This window comes from Nipponia nippon, unplaced genomic scaffold (assembly GCF_047370975.1).
Source record: "Nipponia nippon isolate SJK-2023a ecotype South Korea unplaced genomic scaffold, ASM4737097v1 scaffold_5, whole genome shotgun sequence".
Taxonomy (NCBI): domain Eukaryota; kingdom Metazoa; phylum Chordata; class Aves; order Pelecaniformes; family Threskiornithidae; genus Nipponia; species Nipponia nippon.
This window is the reverse complement of record NW_028262369.1, coordinates 12,857,063-12,875,670: the sequence shown is the minus strand read 5'-3', so window position 1 is coordinate 12,875,670 and position 18,608 is coordinate 12,857,063. Positions and strand designations below refer to the sequence as shown.

The 18,608-nt window shown below is 48.1% G+C and overlaps 1 protein-coding gene across 4 annotated transcripts in view; it reads right to left on the bottom strand.

Annotated features, from left to right (window-relative positions):
* Positions 1 to 18,608, bottom strand: part of ELFN1 (extracellular leucine rich repeat and fibronectin type III domain containing 1) — a 108,854-nt gene that overhangs the window by 39,583 nt on the left and 50,663 nt on the right. For all 4 annotated transcript variants that reach the window (XM_087732223.1, XM_087732222.1, XM_087732224.1 and 1 more), the window contains one exon: positions 10,372 to 10,506. The gene's annotated coding sequence lies outside the window, so the exon portion shown is untranslated. The remainder of the gene's footprint in view (positions 1 to 10,371; positions 10,507 to 18,608) is intronic.

Genomic DNA, 18,608 nt, shown 5'->3' with positions numbered 1-18,608 from the left:
AGCCTGTGTTTCATGCATCACTGCAGGGCCCCAGAGTCTCCCTGTGACCCTTGTTGGAGGGTGGAGACTGTCACCAGGCTCCTCTAGCAAAGCCTACCCCTTGGCTGCCAGCGGAGCTCACAGCCCCAGCTGACACCCCCTCCATCCCAAGAGCTTCCTGCACTCCACAGACCAGAGCAAGTTTGCATATCAGCACTGACAACTTCCATTTGGCCAAGGTGTTGGGGTTAAGCTGAGGGTGACCACAGCCTGAGCTACTCCTGCTTCTCTCCATAGGGGCATGCAGCCCACACTGCCAGCAGCTGGCTGGGAGCATCTGCCTCCCACCTCTCCCTGTGGGCTCTGGACCCGGTGCTGGGCAGAGGCATGAGACCAGGCTGAGCCGCACCATCAGGAAATGCAAAGGGTAAGAAAACAGCTTAATTATCTCTGCACTGTGATCTCCAGCACAAACCACTCAATATGTGGCTCCCCCTGGACTGCGCACAGAGAAGATCAGTGGAAGGAAACCAGAGAAGAGACCGTTGCATTAATGATCAGAAATGAAGCAACACTCCTCTGCCCCTGGATCAGTGCTACGCTGGCAAGGAGACCTCTGAGTACCTGCAGATGGGTGGCAGGCACCCAGCACTTCAAACAGCCTTCCCCCCTTGGCTGCTGCTCTGCCTGCCTGGCTGGGTGTCAGTCTTCAGGACTGTCCCGGGTACCAGTTGGAAAACTTGGTGCCAATTATAATCCAGGCTGTTCTTTCCTTTGAACTGCAGAGAAACAAAGCCTGTGAATTCAACCTTTGCCTATTTTTTTCCCTCAAATGATGTCAGGACTTGAAGAGACAGAACAGCGCTGAGAGCAATTGCTGTCAAAAGCTGCTGGCTATTTCAGCATGGTGCTTGAACTCCACTGGCAGAGGCTGTGCTGGAGTCAGTAGCCCAGCTGCTTAGCTCAAGATCTTTAATTTTAAGGGTCAAATCATTATAATATTGCTCAGGGAAGTTAAGAGGAAGTTTATCTTTGCCTCAGCTATGTAAAACCAACACAAAATTCCCAACTGCCTATAGTGATACACTGTCCCATCTCCCATCCCAAGCATCCCTTCCTATGAGTCAAACTCATGTTATATTTTCATTTTTAAACCCACTCTTACAATTAAAGCTTATGCTGCCTGGTGAGAACCAAAACATTTTGGATGACTGGCAATAAGACAAAGGGCTTCATTTAGGGGCTGACATCAGCCAGCACTCAAATCTGAGCCTCCCCACTTCTGCTGAGGTTCAGGTATTTCAGGACTGAGTTCTCAGCTGGGGTGATGCACCTGCATCTTTGCAGCGCAAGGCGCAGCACGGCTTCGTTCAGCCCCTCAGTGTACACTTTGTTGGGCCCTGACTGCACCAGCAAATCTCTTTGGCTAGCACCCAAGCACCTTAAAAGTCCTTTGCAACTCCCTGTACCAACAATCTGCACCTGGGTTGCTTTAAAAAATGAATACCATGGGCACAGTTTCAAAGCATCTCACTGACCATAAGGCTTGTGAGCAGAGCAAGGCACTTTGGTACCTATAGTCTTAAAACTGCACACAGAAATGATGGTGAGCAATAAGCAGTGAAGGTTTCAGTGACAAGGAAGGAGTTATTACGTTGCTCCAAGCAGGCAAGGAGGGACCTGCAGCACTGAGCCATCACCCCTATCAGCCCTTTTAATGCCCATCCCTATATACTTCGGACAGATGTGGGGGACGCCTGTGTCATCCAAGCCCTCTGGCATGGCCAGAGCCATGGCATGATGCAGGGATCCTTTAAAGGAGTTGCTACCATTCAGGAAGGGAAGGTCCTGAGCTCGTAGGTCATTCATACACATGTGCGTATACATTATTTATACCCGCCACATGACAGCTGCTGGCTGTATCTACAGACTCTCTCCACTGACGCCTTTTTCTGAATCATGGCTGCGTAAAGCTCCTTGACAGACCTGGAGGATGAGAGACGTGGTAAAATCCCAAACATGAGTATTGCATCAAAGGTACAGTCATTATCAGAGCGCAGATAAATAACAGTTTCCTCACAATTTTGGGGGCGGGGGAAGAGCTAGGGCTGTCTAAGCACCCTCCTGGAGCTTTCATCCCACAGGGGTGACAGTAGCACAGGGTCCAGACCTAGGGACACAGCGTGTCTGTGCTCGCGGCTCCAGGGCCAGTTCCAAATGCTCCATTGGGGTGCGCTGAGGTGTCTGTCCATGCTGCTGGCAGACGAGCTGGGGAGCTCGGCAAGGAGCTGGTGGGTGGACTTGAGTGGGATTTCTCCTGCATGGAGAGCTCTGACAGTCCTCCACGCATGCCTGGCTGCGTAAGTCACTCTTCATTTGGCTGACACTCAGGAGAAAGCCTCATGCGAGACTTTTAGATGATGTTGCACGCAAACGGTGTGAGATTGCCCCACATATCTTCATGGATGGGCTGTGGTGAGCCTGAGCCCGTGACACTATGCAGTGCAAAATGAAGAGGGATGGCTGGGACAATCTGTCCTGCCACTGCATCTCCCCTCTCCTGATGATTTTCCTTCTCTCATTACCATCTTCCTTATTTTCCCTAGGACTTTGGCCTGCTCTGAAACTGCCACTGTGTCAGCTGCCCAAGATGTGGGAAGGGTACAGGAGCATTCTGATGGATGCAACAGCCAACAGCAGGTACCCTCCATTGCAACAGGTATTCACATTTACAGCCACTATTTCAACCAGCCCTTGAGGTTGGACAGGAGCTTTTCCAGCGGTATGATGCCAGAGCCCAGCTCTGGGGGATAGCTGCAGCCCTGAGGAATCACTGCCTATGTACAACCCTACTCAGCACCACCAGGCTCTGAGGCCTGGGGACCGGCACAGGGTAAAGACTGCCCCATCCTACCCCCTCTCTGCGAATAGGGACAAGGAGCAAGACACTGGGGAGGATCATGACTTTCATAGTGGGTTTGCTAGCCGGGAAATCTGCTCCTTCCAACTCCACCTCTCTGCAGAGTCAGTAACTCCCCCCAGCACATATTACATTTTATTCTATAAACACAAAGCAATTTCCATTGAGGGTAGGGACACTGAAGCACAGAGAAAGAGGAGAATAACATCTTATCTTTCTTTAATCCCCACCGTCCCAAAGGATCCTGGTGCCGTTTGCTTTACTTTCTCTATGTATGCACAGTTAATTAGCATTACCACAGAACTGCAGGTATTCTCAGACTTAGTAGAGGGAATATCTTGTAATAGGAGGGTAAGCAAATTGTTTCTGCCGTTTCTATTACAGCCAACTTTGATTATCCAGGGTAATGGGATAACAGGGACAAAGCAAAAACATGGATAACATGAAACCTATGCAAATTAAGCTAGAAAAAAAGTGATGCTGAGAGTAATAGAGGGAAGAAAGGTCAGCGATACTGATTAAGGAGCATGGAGATCCCCGCGCTAGCACTGCCCTGAGCTCATAAATCCATACACAATGGTACCTGGGCACAGTAGTTATGGAGCAAATCTACAGGGTCTGTCACTATGCAGGGGAAGCAGAGACATCCCCTCCACAGGAAAGCCAAGCTGCAGCAGAGGGAGGCGAACTGCATTAAAGCCGAGCATTTCAAAGCCTCCATGTGAGGGATTTGTCATTAAAATGAATAAGATTTGGGCACTCAACCCACCTCCTCCCTCCATGAGCAGGAAGAAGCCCAATTTAAAGGTCAGTGTCTTAATGGCTTTCACTGTGTATATACCAGGATAACTCCTCTCCAAACAGAAACCCAGCACCTGCTCGGTGAACCACAGCCACTGTTTGAAGGAGCACGACAAGAGCTTCCATAGCTGAGGAGGTACAGATATACTGATAAGTATAGCTTCTCCATTAAAACAGGAGGGGAGAGGCTCAGAGGAGAGAAGAGCCGACTCCAACTGCATCTCCTTGCAATATGGCCCAAGTTGAGGAAAGGAAACAGCACTTGAGTTGCTCTGTAGTCCCCTGTCTCGGCAAAGACCGGATTCACTCTGCTCTGCCAAAGGGGATTTTCAAATCCTCGGCACCAATATCGTGGAGGCAGCTCTGAAAAATCTCTGGTGGTGGGTGGATAAAAAGGGCACCAGTGGAGATGAGACAGAAAGAAGAGAGGGAGGAATCTTAGAGGAAGATGAACCTTCTTAATAGGTTTTATTGATTTAACCCAAAGAGAGAACAGGGGGGGAAATTTATGCCATTTAAATGCAAACCGGCAATAAAAATAATCATTAGAGTCATAATCTCAATCTGTTAGCATTTTATGTAGAAATGAGCTTAATGGAAAATATTTTCCATGTAAACTATTTGCATTTACTTAGTGCGAATGAGCCTCTTAAATATAATTCAATCATTATCACAGACTTTTTTTAAGGGGTTGTTTTCAGTCCTCAGTTCTTTAAAGCGCCTGATGATTTCACAGTCCCTGTTGAGCCTGACTTGGAGAAGCTGCTGGCCCACCTGAGCTGTGAGCCAGTGTTCATATCTCTGTGGATATTCCTGTTTTCATACTGGAAATACATGTGGATTTCAATGGTACTTCGAAACCGTCACTCTTCACCCAGACGGTGCTGAGATTTTGTGACCGGCCAAGGAGGCTGCATTGCTCAGTCAGATCTTGGGACCTTTGACTGAGGAAAAGTGACTTCAAAACATGTTTCCAGGCCCTTCATCTTCCAGAAGATGTGAGAACCACCTGAAATCTTTCTTAGCTTTCCTTCTTGTAAAAGAGGAGGAAAACGTGGGGTTTTCCCTTCATGGAGGAGCTGCAGGGCTGGTGGTGAAGATGCCGAGCCCGCAGCCCAGGTGGGATGCCCTTCCCTGGTGTGGGAGGGGAAATTGGACATGCCTGCCTGCGTCTCAGAAGGAGCTTTTCCAGCCAGTGCCTTGTCCCCAAGATCAGCCCACACGGGGACATGGCGCTGCCCACGTGCAAGTGCTCAGGGGAGGTCACCGGCCCTGTGACTCCCACGCCACGCGCATCTCAGCCACAAAGAAAGAAATAAATACCCTCTTCTGCCTGGGGACACCTTTTAATCTTCTTGCTAGATTTTCATACACTAGTCTGAAGTCTCAGCTGGGCCAGGCATGACCTTATTGAGTATCCCGTCCACAGGGCTCTGCTAAACCAAGGCTGCTATTTTATGCCACGTGCTGGTAGGGGCTGGGGCCACTCTCATTCATGGCATCAGGGGGGTTCCCAACACCCTGCAGCAGCCCGTACCATGCCCCAGAGTGGAAAACATCCCATGGAGGTGGCCACCTGGACCAGCATCCCCAGTGCTGGGAAGCTCACAAGCCCCTTGCAGACCCACTGGGGGTAAGACACTTGGCAGCAGCTGCCGGAGCAGCGGCTCTCCAGGAGCCAGACAGCTGCCAGGATCCCGTGCCAGGGGTTGCATCGGCAGAAGCCACCGCAGCTCCTCGAGTGGGTCTGGCCCTATGTCCAGACACCGATGCCCTTCTCATCGCAAGGTCTCCAAGCGCATACCGGACCTCACGCTGCGCGGGTAATTCAGGTTCGCAAGGGGGTTATTAAAATCCATTCAAAGCTAATGTCAGCCATTTCGGTGTTAATGTCAGTGGCTGAGAGGCACAGCAGGAGTGGGGGGAGAAGGACTTTGATTTCCCCACTTTAATTTCCAAGCAGAGTGGGCTTGTCAGGCAGCAGTGGGAGACAGGGAGCAGTGGTGGGTGGGAGCATGTGGTGCTGCATCTCATGCCACAGACAGGTGGGATTTGCAGTTTAATCCCATCAGCCAAACATTTCACTCCGTTTTTTACTTGACAGGATCTATCTCTTGCCAGCCATTTTCGGAGGCACGTTAGCTGCCAGGATCCCAGCAGGTGAGTCTGCCTGAGCACTCAGCTCCAGTGCGGTGGCTGGAAAGGGGGCCACTCTGTTCTGGGCTCCATCAGGTCTGGCAGGTGGGATCAGGCATCGCACCCAGACACTTCCCATTGGGTGCGTTTGGAGTTTCAAACCTCTTCCCCCAAGTTCAGCCCTAGGTCTGCGCTGACTCACAGCCCCTCAAACCCTCTGTGGGCAAAAGCAGGGCTGGAATTTGCTCACACCGGTCAGGTGAGTCCAGACCAGCCCCTGGATTTTGAAAAAAGCCGGGTAATTTCAGGATGTGGTTACCATCACGTAGGCTAAGATAAGAGTAATCAGAGCTTCAGGCCATAAGCCGATTCCTTGCAAGTCTCAGGAAGGAATTAGCCCCGTCTCCTCCGCCCTATGCTGCCCAGCAGCATTTGCACACATGGGCGCACACCTGGTGGGAGGCTGAGCCATGGGGACACACGCATCCCAACACTTGCCGGAGACAGGGTGACAAGGACTCTGTGCAGGCAGTGCAGAAGTCCCATAGGCAGAAGAAGGGGCATGGGAAGCAGCAAAAATCTGCTCCGACCACAGTCTGCAGGGCAGGTATTGCCCTACCTCCTTGCACTGGAGCAGCGGTGCTGGGACCCCCAAGGTGCTGTGCCGCTCTCCCTCCATTCCTGGGAGGTCCCTGCCCTGTTTCTCCCCCAGTTTCAGCATCTGTTTGCACCAGGGATTCCTCCACGTTGGCTGAGAAATGCATTGCAGACTCTTAATAGCTCATCCTGTCTGGAAGCTTTTCCTCATATGTAAATACTACGTGTGTAACAGCAGCCTCATTTCATACTATGGAAGTGCATCAGATGCAGCTAAACATACTGAAGATGGCTCAAATGATCCGAATTTAACATTTGCTTACGTCGCCTGAAGACTTCATTGAGTTTTTAGGTTAGAAGGCACTGTAACTGTAGTCTGACCTCCTGCATAGTGAATTTTACCAAGGGATTTAAAGCAAATCTGACCATTAAGCTCCATCCTGACAGACAAAAGTTAGTCTGGTTCATAAGCAAGAGTGGCTGCTGGAGGCAGATTGATCACAAGTCACCTGAATACCAAAGACCAAAATGTTGACCAGCAACTCTGAAGGGCAGCAGGTCCTGGCTGATGATACTGCCACAAACTGAGTTATTTTAGTTTAGTTTGTCTCATTTGTGAAATGAAGGTAACGAACACTTCTGAGGTCAAAGCTAGTATTCAAAAGCAATACTGGTACTGCTGTTTTCACCCTATAAAAGTGCTGCTATTCAAAAGTCAACAGTATCAGAGAAAAGCAAAACTCTAGTGGTTGCCAGTAGTCAGCCAGATGGGTCAATGAGGTGGTTTAGGATGACAGAACCGCCGAGTAGATGTGTGGCATCAGCAGTCCCAAGTCCCATCCCATGTCCCTGCCCTCCTGCCCCAGTGCTGGGGTGGCTGGGGGAGAGGGGCCAGGGAGGTGGGAAGGAGCCGTGTCTCCCTGCGGCCGGCATCTCGTGCCACATGGCAGGTTACCAAGCAGCTGAGAGTGGGCAGTGATTTCTTTTGCCAGTTTTCTAATTTATCTAATGAGCAAGAAAATAAATCAAGCTGACAGTCACCCAGGTGGTTTTGAGCCTTGACTCCTCACAGTCCCCTTGTTCTTCCAGCCCATTTTATAACAGTGTTATAACCCGAGGACACAGCAATAACTCCTGCTATAATCTTTTCTTTACTAACGTCACTTAGCAGATGGAGTCATTTAGAGGTGCTCATATTTAAATGAGTGGCTTGCCCTGAAACGGACAGAGCTGGGGCTGCTGGCAAGGTTTTTGGGATCGTTAGCCTAGAAAATGCTTAGCAGGGGAAGCAGTTGGCAGGCAGATTTCACGGACATGGTGCCGTTGTCCTCTGCCAGCTAAATTACAAGGCTGAAATCCTGGAGCTGGACGGGGCCAAACTGTTCACAGCAAACAATTTAATTGATGAATGAAGTGAATTGCCCAGGAGATGATTTTCAGTCATCTGCTCATTGCACGAAGCCTCTTGGAGAAGGGTCCGCACAGTCGGGTGTCGCCGGCTACCTGCCCACATCAGGAATGGGCTGGCTGGAGCTCCCCATCATGTGGACCTTCACCAGAATCACCTGGGCACCTGCTCCCTGAACGAGCAATCCAGTGCTGTGAGCACAGCTACCTCCAGGCTTACCAATCCAAAGACTTTACGCTTCCATACAAATGTGACTGCTCTTAAGCCTTCATGGCTAGACCAGTAATGGGACCATGCAGAAGATCTCAGCACTGGTTGTTTGAAAGGGAGCCTACATGATGTGAAGAACGGCGCCAAACTAAACAGCAACACCTACTTTTCAGCTTCCGCAAGGAATTCAGTGGCAATCTCGGAGGACTCTCCTCTCTAGCTCCCTGACCCCCTGCACAATGCTGCACAGGCTACCTTCATAAGCTCCTTTCATTTGGTCTAATAAAGTAAATTAGCTCTCCAGCTCTTCCAAGAAGAATAGCCATGAAAATGTACATTGAGATGAATGCTTGCAACACTTGAAAATACCTCTTGCTTGTGAAAAGACTTCTGAGAAATGAATAGAAGGGACAATAATTACCAAAGAAGGGGGAAATATTGTTCATGCTGGCTGGGCAGCATTTGACCCAGCCCTTGCAGAGGGCAGAAGAAGGAGGAAGGAGGCAGGGAGCTGAGATATTAATGGCAATCATTGCTCTGCAGGGAGCAATATCTCACAGTGTCCACGGAGACCAGCCCCGAATTATTGAGCCTAATAGTTCTCAAAACAAACTCTTATTCTGCTCCTTTGTGGCAGGCATGAAGCTTTCTCTGCAAGTCCCATTTTACATCTTTGGTAACTCAGTGCTGGATGGTATAACACTCAATTGTGAAAACCCTGCAGGAGCCTTTGATGCAAGCATCTTTGAGACGCAGGGCTTATCAGCTCAAATAACACAACTGTCTTTTATCCTTTGTGTCCCAAGCCTGCTGTTTTGGCACTTATATTTGTAATTCATTGCCTGGCTCTGGGTCTGGATCCATCAGGACAGGCAACTGCTGTCTATCTGTCTGCATTGCTGAGATATTTATGTCTGCCCGGAGGGACCTGAGCACCTAAGCTCTGCTTATCTTCAATGATGCTTAGGTTCCTGTTTGGTTAAAAGTCACTTTGGAAAGGGCGTCTTAAGAGCTGTAGACTTGTAGGTGCTTACAAAATGACTACCCCCAGGCCAGGATGTCCATCTTTCCCTCCCTCCCGTCAGGGATTCTATCTTCTCAGTCTCATCTGAACTTCATAGATGCCCATGCACCTCCAGCACCGCTGTTCCTCCCTTCCAGACCAGCTCCAGCGTGTGGACCTGCACGCCTTTCACCAGCACTACATTTTCTTCAAAAAAGAACAAATGAGGTGGAAGAAGAAAAGGTGAAAACATGATAATAGCTGTGGGAAAAGGCCGCTGCTGTAGACTTGACAATGCTGGAAATGGAGGCTCGGAGAAAAGTTTTTCTCTGAAAATTACTCTTTTCAATCTCAACAGCACACTGAAGAGAAGTTTAAGCACACTTTTTAACACCTTTTGTACTCAAATTCCAAATTCACCTGTCTACCCAAGCAATAACAGAAATAATCTTTTTTTTATCCAGCTGCACATTTTGCTATAGAAATTTGTTTCCATTAAACTATTCCCTTTTGTCCTTTTAAAAAGCATATTTTAAATAATAACAGTGTAAAAAAAAATTACACACTACCCAAAAAACTCAACCCTGTCGACTGTGCACTTTTATACAAAAGTTATCTCTTTCTTTCGACGGATTGATGAAAACCCTTTTCATAATGTCAAGGTGGAGATGAGAAAGAGGGAGAAAATTTCTGAGTGCCCAGCACAGCTAGTCATTTCAACAGGAAACACATGGCAAACTCTGGTCTTAGAAAACTAAATTACAGCACCAACATGAACCTGATGTTCTCTTTCTGCTTTGTAAAACACAATTTTGTAGAAGTTGGGATGGAGGCACATATTGCACTTCCCATCTGGGGAAAAAAGTACATTTTTTCCGTATTCCTTAAATCTTAACAAGGGAATGTGAATTCAATCTTAAAAAAAAAAAAAAGTTATAACTTTATGATAATTTTCACTGCTACCACACTTTCAGGAGTGCAGGAGTCGCAGCTCAGCCATTCAGGGTTTCCCTGGGAAGGTCCACACTTAGTCAGCATTCAGAGAAGAGGTCTGCCAGAGATCACCCCAGGAACAACATGAGAAACATAACCCTAGATCATTGTCCATGTCTGCACCAGCCTCTTCCCTTTTGGAAATGAATGCCATGAGGCTCCCCTTCGTGCTCCACACCCAGGGAGGATTTCCAGGTACTTGAACCCTCCCCAGAGAGACTTGATCGATCCATGCGATCCCCATTGTCTCTCTCCCATGGCCAGCTGTCTCACACCAGCTACTTCTCTCACTCTGGAGGTGCAATTCAAAAGGTCACCCCTTACCTTTGCACCTGTGTGTTGCTGCTGGTTCCTGCTACAGTCATGAACGTCTCCTAGTTGTTGTCTGCAGGGGCTGGGAGGCACACTGGACACAGCATTCGGGATCCTGCAGGACGGTCACGAAGCCCAGTATTTGAACTGCAAGGAAGAAAAAGAAAATGTAAGAGGGAGTTTCATCAGGGGATATAAAAGATTGATTGATGGCTTGATTAACATTAAGCCATCCCAGGGACAGCACAGCTACTCAAGTCATGGATCAGACACAGAGATGCAGGGACCAGATGTGAACAGCAAGAGGACCAAGGGGAAGTCCAAATGAGATCAGCTGCTCAACATAGTAAATAAAAGGGAAAAGAAATCCACCCGCCAGCAGAGGAGGGTCTGTAAGAAATGCTGGAAGGAGATCTGGGACTGAAGTAAGAAGAATGGAACAAATGCCAGACAGGGACTGAAAGAGACACAGGGAAGATGGATAGCTCTGGGCATGCACAGGGCAGATGGTACAAGACAGACATCAACGCAGACCTCCTGGAGGAGTGAGGAGCCACTGCCACCACCAGCAACAGCCACCCAGCAGGGACAGATTTTAATAAGCTTAATAATCACCCTTACACCTGAGGACTGGTCTCATAAATGTGATTTTAAATCTTAAGTGTGATTTTATTGTCCTCATTGGTCACTTCCAACCCCTGCTCTGTTTTTCTTTTAGTTTTGGATGCCTGACTGGCATGGGCTCTCTATGCTTACCACTGCTGTCAAGCTCCTGCTCACCTGTGATGCAAGACAACCAGTATAGCAAGAAGAAGTGACACTGATCGTAACAGTACTCATCTGTGATACTCAATGTCTTGTTTTATTATCATCAACATAATAACAATAATAGTAATATTAGTGACACCCATTTTATTATTCTTCCTGTTAGTAATACTCAGACATGACCTAAGAGGTATTTCAGAAAGACAACACAAATCCAGTGCAAGATCCAGGAGAACAGGGCAGTTAATTAAACGTCAGAGTGATGGACAGAGCTGGGACAAGCCTGGAACAATATCAGAGAGCTGGACAACCTCTGACAAGTGCAGGGAGATGGATGGATCTGGGACACGTCCCAGACCTCTCCCCCGGCAGAGGCAGAACCCTCCTACCTACACGAATCTTTAAACACAACATTGCTCCCTGCTCTGTCGCTGTTTCATTGACTTATGCAGGTGGAGGAAATTTTCTGGAGAAAGCTGCCTTCCAAGCCATGTCACCAATCACAGTCAGATCTGGTGACATTTTATTACCTCCAAATGGTGCAAAGAAAATAAAGACCCACATTGAAAATGATAGCGTCTTAAACGTGGTTTTTAACCAGCATATGTGTGAACCCACAGCAGGTAGGATTTTTTTTTGCAAAAGATTTCTTCTCCTTTTTCCAAACTAGACATTCACAAGAGAGGCAGGCAGAGGACAGTGAACGGGGAGAGAGAATGGCAGCTGGAGGGCGTTGCAAAACTCCAAGAATAAATATTACAGAACAAAAGCAAGCCTGTGACAGATACCGGGCAATCTGTAAGTCATCAGGAGAGTGGAGAACATAATAGACTAATCAATCAGGTAGACAAGGGTGAGAAGTGTCACAGGGAGGCAATAGGTAGTTGGAGGTCAGTTATGAAATATAATCTCTAAATTGGAAGGAGAAGGACAGTAGCGCAAGAACAATGACAGGTATTTGAATGCAGGTAGGCGAATGTTGGATCAGTGATTTCCAGGAGAGTGAATGTCGGATGAGAGTATTATGGGGGTAAGAAAAAATAACCTGGTATTTTAGAGACGGGCACATATTCTGTAAAGTGAAAGGCTGAACTGGTGAGACTTTAAAGTGTAGCTCCATTTCAGACAAAGCTGTTGAAAGACAGACGGTGGGGCTCCCTGTTGGTTGTTCCTCCAGGTTTCCAAAGTTTGTCAGGTCAGAAGCAAAAAAAGTGACGCTTTTCCTAAGCGTAAGTCCTGAAAACACCGCCTGGGATCTGAAAGCCAAGCCAGATCCTTTCTAGCTTGTGCATTCTCATCAGTGAACTTGGCATGAGTAATCTCTAATCTAGTTAGCTAAGATGCAGGGAAGTTGCACGCTGCCATGCATGAGAAGATGGGGATTCTGCAGGTGAATTTAATTATTTCTTCTACAGATAAAGTGGGAGTCAATAAAGCACAACTCAGTCTCCATTAGCTATCTGGGCTGCGCAGCGATAACAAGAATTCAGGCAGCATCATTTATTTCTCTTGCTAAACTAAGCAGGTAGAGTACCATTACACCCAAGGAAAAGCCTGTCTTAACTTGAAGTCATGTCTACCAACAATTTTCTGACCTTAACTATGTACTACAAAGGCATCACACAGTCCTTCTAACAACAGCTAGACCCAAGCAATTAGAGCTGAAAGAACAATTCATAACGAATAATCTGTTTGGCAAACTTCACCTCATTTTATGCCCATGAAATGTTCACATGCAGATTGCAAAGTTCTCACATTTCTTTGTTAATGCAAATAACTTGCCATTTTTTTCTCCTAAGCAAATAGCACTGTAACAGTTCATTGAAAATCATAGAACCATAGAATCATAGAATGTCCTGAGCTGGAAGGCACCCACAAGGATCATCGAGTTCAACTCCTGTCCCTGCATAGGACAACCCCAAAATTCACACCATAACAATCTATAACAATCTATATTCAAAACATAGGCTGTGCTGATGGGTTATGCTGGCCACATGGTGCTGTTTCAGTTCCCCCTTTGGATGAGAGACCAGAGCGGCTCCAAGAATTGCAAATCAGGACTGTTACCTCTCTCATTTGAAATTCCCTTTTGCCAAACCTGTCAGTGTTAGAGCATGTTCACCGGACCAAATATCAGCCATAGATATGGGTAACATGGGAACAGAGCCAGCTGTGGTCTATCTACAGCTGATGGAGAGGGCCAGGTATCTTCAGAGGCCACTGGAGAGGTGGACACCAAGGACTTGTTGGAGAACCTGGAGACGCTAAGCTGGAGAGCCTGACCCCCTTAAACTGTGTGCTTAACTTTCCATGCCCAGTGCTGGCCAGGGCTGGGCCAGATCCTGCACAAAAAGGGGCACCAGTTTGCAGCCCAAGAGGTGGCATGCTGCTCGCCAGAGGCTGGACCAAGGGCCAGCAGCCGACTCGCCTGGTTGCTAATGAAGCTGAGAACAATGTGTGCTCTAACAGACTGAGACACGCAGGGAGATAAGAGAGCGTGGGGCAATAAATCAGGCTTTCAAAGCACAGCATATTAGGAGATCAATGGGACAGATATTAGACCGAAGGAGCAAGCACCGGAGAGACAGGAGCAATTCTGTTCCTCCTCTTTCCCCCTGTTGCTAAGGAATTTTTTTTTTTCCATTTAATAACATCCTCATTGTTTTTAAATGAGCAGCAAAGCCAGTGGGTTCCACGTGGCATTAGCAATGTGTTTGTGAAAGGGAAAGCGACTGGCTCCTAGCAGGATTTGATAAAAGCCTCTCCAAGCTCCGAGTGATTTACAGCTCGGGAAAACAAACACGGACTGATACAAATGCAGAGAGAGGCAAAGACGGCACCGACATCCAGGTACACTCAATTACCAATTCATCAGCCCAAGTGAACTTGAAGGGCTTTTCAAACTCTACACAGCTCTAAATTAAAAGAAATCTTTAGATGGATAGCATTCTGCAATAGGGGAATAAGACGACTAATTTGTTGATCTTCAGCTCTGGAGCCCTCGCCTTTCGTGGTCGAAGGGCCATGGGCAAGGGGGGCAGGCGGCAGCTCCCACTCCCCATGTGAGACTGGGGAAAGGACCAAACGTCGGGATGCCTTTCACGTGCTGCTGCAAAGCTGCCGGCACACACCTCTCCCTCCCTCCCTCCTCACCATGCCATGTCCCAGTCCCCAAACAGCCTATTTTTCCTGTCTCTACTAGAAACTCAGCTTTTGCCTGCCCTAGAGGTATTTATGGCAAAGCTGTGAAAATAATCTATTTTTTGGATCATTGGCTGAATTAAAAAAAATGGAGGAAAAAAAATCACTGCACAGTGACCCCATTTGGAATTGCCCAGGCTCTCCGTGGCAAAATATATATAGAAAAAAATATAGATCTATGGTCAACCAATTGTTTAATTCAATCTGAAACTAACTCATGGGGAATGTCATTTTCCCCTCCATCCCCTGCCTAGAAATCCATTTTTCTGCAAGAAGAGATGATTTACAGCTTCCCAGCTCCACGCTCCTGCGACACTGACACCGACATGGTATTTGATATCTTCCCCCGTTGCATGAAGCTCCTCAGCGGTGGGGGAATGGGGCCCTTCAGTGCTATTGTGATAAAAACTTGGAGGCAGCTGGGGGTAGCGACAGCATCGCAGGAACAGAGGGAGTCCGACCACTGAGATACTGCAGGAAACTCTTTGTTAATTGCTCATGCAGAAACTGTTTTCATTTCAGTGTCTAATTGATGTCTTGGGGAAACGGCATCTTTGGAAAAGACAGCGCATCCTCCCCAGACTCTGCCTGTGAGTGCTCAGGCAAGGTGCCCCATGCTGCCTGCACTGACAGAACAACTTGCTGCCCCCAAAGCTGTGGTGCTGGCCCTGTCTCTCCACCCCACGTCCTCATCTTGTAGGTTTCAGAAAGCTTAACCAGTGCAAGAGCCCTGCGACAGCTGGAAGGGCAGCTGCTAAGCTCAGCCGCCTCTCAAACCTTTGGCAGAGAGGAGACTTTGGAGAGTTTTGTACCAAGAGACACCCGTTCATCAGCAAGGTGAGCTGTGTCAGCCTCCAGTCTCCACTTGGGGGTAGGGACTGCCCGCATCCCTAAAGGAGCTGCCAGCACCATCCCTGCTCCTGCCAGAAGGAGCATTGAGCCCTTAATTTCCCACTGGATATCAACCCTCCTCCCTTCTCTTTCCTTAGGCCTCCTCCAAAGACAGCAGGCATCGCTCACACATGCAGCTCCAAGGCTGGCTCTGAACTATTTGAAAGCACAGCAGGTATTTTAATTATTCACATCAAGCGCGCCTTGCTTGCTAACGACTCTCTGAAGCTGTCATAGCCAGTGCAGGGTAGAGAAGAGCCCTGCCAGGCGGCTTCCCATGGCCTGGCCTCGAGGTAAAGCTTGGGTCTGCAAAACAGCCATGATCAGGTGTTGTCACCGAGGGCAGAGGTAGCACAGGGCCACTTGGGTGAGCAGAACCCCGACAGATCTGCCCGGTCCCATGCACACTTGCTTGCCCACCCAACTCATCAACCAACCGCCCAGCCTGACTTGCAGTCACCATTACGGCACTTCGCATGCTCCAGGCCAAGAGTATCTGCCAAATGTTTTGCTATTGCTGCGAGCTGCTGTGCCCCATGCTGATCGATTAGCTCTCATAATATTATAAGGGCACTAGAATTACCAAGATGCAAGGAAATAGAGGGGTACTTATACAGCACAGCTGGGCAGCTTCAGACGAAGACAATAGCAGGGATGGCATGCTTCCTCGCTGCCTTGGGCTGCTCCCAGGGTTATATGCAAAGAGCTGCTTTGGAAATCAAGCCCTTGCCACCCTGCAGCAATGTCTCTACTTGCTTCTTCCTTCCCAGTACCATGAAAAATATTTGCTGCGATAGCATCTGCTCTTCTGACCCATAAGTCTCCCTGGGGCCTGGCACTGGGAGCTCGAGGCAGAACAAGCTCATCTTTCGCAAGGGTAAACAGGTGCAGAAAGAAGGATGGTGTCCCACCGACATGGCTGGAAGAAAGACAGCTCGTGTTAAAGTGAGCCAGGCTTGCGCCAGGCTCGCGCCAGGCTCGCAGAGGCTGTCCTTAGCTCTGGAGCGCAGGTGCGGGGCAGAGACAGGCATCCCACCTGCAGAAGGACTGCAGCTGTGGGCTCCTTCGTTCTGACCCAACTGAGTCTCAATTAAATGTGAGCTTTCTTTTCTGGACCTCAGGATTTCTATCTGAAGTTGTTCCTTTCCCTTGGAGGTTGGTCTTTGTTATTTCTCTTATTTCTGATAATTATTAAGTGGCTCTTCTTCCCTGTCTTTGCTCACCATTGCCTTAGTGTAAATTTGGAGGATTTCCAAGAATATTCAGGATCTGTTTTCCCCCACCTCTATGCGAGCAAGAACCTCATCATGGGTAACCCTGAGCTTCAGGGCTCTTCTCTAGCAGTAACACCTCGTGGGCAAAGCCTGCAAGCAGAGAGAGCCCCACAAAAGCACATTCCCTGGTCACAGAGCTGGGGTCTTCAAGCCTCCTGGACCATCAGAGCCAGCCCCTCTCTTTCTAACCTACGTGTTTTTTAATGCTAATTGCCACCACATGCCCAATTCGAAGCTCTAATAATGAACAACTGCTTTTTTCCTTTCCTTCTGATTTCATATTCATGAGTCAGGGTTTCCTGGCACTAAACGTAAATGCTAAACGGAAATCGCTGCACAGTGACATGTCTGTGTAGCTTCACTGTCCATTTATTTGCCTTTTCAAAGAGCTGCTGTGTTAAGCAAACATCTCTGCCTGGATCCTATCTGGAGGAGTTTGTCTGGTACGGCATGGTGCCTGCCGGGGTGGGGGAAGCGACTCTGTGTGATGGTGTCTCATAGCTCTGTTTTCGCTTCAGGGTATTTCTTGTACAATAGTTCGAGCTCGGTGAATACCTCAACCTTTTCTTGAATATTTGCTTGAATCTTGGCAGGCTGCGTTCAGACCAGACACAGCGAGGACTGAAGCAGGGAACTCCCAGAGAGAAACACATCCATCGCTTCGGCTCGGACTCCACCGAGGACTCCCGCAGACAGCAGTGGGCAGATGTCTTGGCAGGGGAGGCAAAGAGACACCTGTAACATCACTGGGCAAATTATTTTTTCTGGCAACTAGAAAATTCACATACACATGCAAAAAAAAAACCAACCCAACATTTCAAGATTCATCCAAATTTACTGTCCTCTCCCAAAAAAGAGGGACAAAAGGAATCTTGAAAAAGGGAGTGTTTTCTGTTAACCATAATGGTCAAAATGTTTCAGTATTTTCCTTGAGGACTATGCTTCCATGTTGAATGGAATTTTTTTAAAAGGCAAGGGCAATAAGTAATCTAAAAGCAAAAATCAAAGGAATTAAATCTTCATGTATTTCAAGGTGAACCAAGATGTTCTTCTCTGCAGAGCCACAAAAGATGAGTAGTCTCTCCTCCTTCTAACTTGCCTGGGACAGAAGCTTTAGACACACAAATTGGCACCCTGAAGTCCCCCCTCCAACAGTCCACCCTACCCGCGGAGAAACATGTCTGCCCACCTCTGCTAGTGAACCATGTTGTCCCGTTGGAGACATCATCGTCCTCACCTATCTGCTCTGCAACCAAACAGGAACAGATGTCACCACCCTGGGAGCAAGGAAAACCACCTGGAGCTGGGGTTGGGCTGTGCTTGTCTCTGCTCACTGTCTGTTCTCTTCGTGGAAACACCAGCTGAAAGTGGCTTTGCTCTAAGACATGGGCTGGAAAGGGGAGCAGCTGATGTTCAAGTGCCCCGGGCTGCTCTGTTGGTTTTGCTCCTGCAATGGTCATCTCCACGGGGCAAGGTGGGCAGTGAGGAACTGCAACGCTGGATGTGGTGGCTCTTTGCTTGTCCAATGTGAGAGGCTTTACCTCCTCTCAGTTGTTTTCACTGCAGCCTCCTTCTCCAGGGCTCCATGGATGCATTGCAACTCCTTACAGTCTTGTTACTCTATTGTCTTCTCCCTTTCCTTCTGTAGTCATCCATTGCCTTTCCCTGTCTGCCTTTCCCCAAATGCTTTAACAAATGAGCTCATAGGAAGGCAAAAGTGAGGATGAGAGATGAATTTCAGACCATAAGAAATGAACTCACAAATGTGAGTGTTTGCAACCGGCCAGCTGAAGAGCTGTGCTCCTGCTCATGGAGGACATGCTGTGTGGCATGTGTTCAATCAAAGTAACCAATGGGGACCACATTTTTAATATTACCTACATGGAACAGACTCCTTGTGAGGAAATTACGCAGCAATATTTAATGGTGGCAATGATTCAGCAAGTAATAGAAAGAAATATTCCTCAAACCATCATCAACTTCATATGCATAACTCCCAGATGGGACTGAGGGTAAAAACGCTTTCATTAAAAAGCTATTCAGTTATGGTAAAACTGCCACGTGTCTTACTGAGACAGAAGAAGTCTGATTGTCAAAAGTGACTTCAGCTTGAAAGCT